The sequence below is a fragment of the Apium graveolens genome, chromosome 10 (genome assembly GCF_009905375.1).
Source record: "Apium graveolens cultivar Ventura chromosome 10, ASM990537v1, whole genome shotgun sequence".
Classification (NCBI taxonomy): domain Eukaryota; kingdom Viridiplantae; phylum Streptophyta; class Magnoliopsida; order Apiales; family Apiaceae; genus Apium; species Apium graveolens.
Window position 1 is genome coordinate 109,020,419 of NC_133656.1, and position 1,604 is coordinate 109,022,022.

The window sequence follows — 1,604 nt, forward strand, 5'->3', positions numbered from 1 at the left end:
GTTACTTCTGGCCTATCAGGCTTCTTTATACAATTTGTGATTGAATTAATGGCTCAGATGCATTTCATGGAAGAGACTCTGAATACAAATTTGTTGAATCAATCATATGAAACATTTACAATGTTTAAGCTTGAGTATAACATAAGTGATGGGTCAGGGGCTCTGCATACTCGACAGTGGTCATGCAAATGCTTAATAACATTGTTACAACAGTAAAAAAGGGGACAGCATACTTTCACTACTAACTAACATCCAAATCACTATGTGACAAAGCAAACCTTATTACAAACCATAGTACCACTTAAAAACGTAGTACATCACATTAGACCATGTCCAAAAACTTTATAATATTGCGAGATTCAACACACCTTGATATTTTCTACCACCTGCTCTTCTTGCAACCTTAATCTGTTAGTTACACCCAGCTATCCAAAATATCCTCCATGTAAAGCTATGACCTGGGAGTATGTAGTGTAATGTCATAGATTGTTATGTTTAATAAACCATTTGCAACCTCAAAAGACAATAAAAAAATTCTTACATCTGTGCAGCATGATAATTAATTTCATTTTTTTCTCATCTCCAGCAATTTGGACATCAGATTTATCATTTGATTCCAATAAAATTTCTTCTCTCTTATCAGTTGTAGAATATTGCTCCAGTTTCGGCAGAGCACTTCTTTTGTAGTTTCATACCAGCATAGAAGTGTATTCTTTTGGTGATACCAGACCTTGTTCACTGAGGCATTGCCTTTGCTCCTCCATAGTTTTTGGATCATTGAGTTTTATATATTCAAGAAAAACCTTTTCATGATCTGGCCTCCAACCAGTTGGAAATAGGGTATAGTTAGTTTCCGGCATGAGAGACATTCAGGTGTACTGAAGTCCGTCAATTGACTCTGCGGGGCCCATTCTCAGCAAATTATGATACTCTGGTGACTACCCTTTCTTCTTCTTTATAGGGAGACTTAGGTTCCTAACACCAATCTTGTAAACCTTTGCTCGTGACCTGAGCTTATATTTTGTAGCATAGAGCTTCGCAAGTGATCTCCTAATAATATAAGTGCAAAAATTGACAATTTTCTTCCTATTGTCAGCAAATCTATACCACCCAATCATTGTAGAAATAAATTTATTAATCTGCGCATTTGTGTGAGCTTGAGTGGCATGGAACATTCTAAAACATGGTTGTGGATCTGGATCTCTATCCCCCTTCAGATAATTTAACTTTCTAAACTGTTTAATACACTGTTTGAGGCTTGCTGTAACAGACAATAAAGTCCCTGCACCTTTCTCACTTATGATCTTTCCCCTAGTGGTGCACCTTTCTCACTTATGATCTTTCCCCCAGTGGCAGTATAACGCAGAGTGGCCATTAATTCAATCACAAAATGCACCAAGAAGTTGAAACATGAAACATTAGTTTACCGTACAACATTAATATAAAAACAAAGTAATTAACACCGTAAAGAATAATACCTTTAAAAAATCTGATGTTATTTTCTTACTTAATTCTTTAAGCTTCACAATCTAAATTGTTGGTGCATTTGAGTTTACAATCTAAGTTGGTGATGAAAAATTATTAATATTATGTCTGCAAGTATG

The 1,604-nt window shown here is 35.4% G+C and overlaps 1 pseudogene; it reads right to left on the minus strand.

Moving 5' to 3' along the window:
* Positions 1-515: 515 nt before the first annotated feature.
* LOC141690849 (nuclear intron maturase 2, mitochondrial-like) lies at positions 516-1,375 on the minus strand (annotated as a pseudogene).
* Between the last annotated feature and the right edge of the window lie 229 nt (positions 1,376-1,604).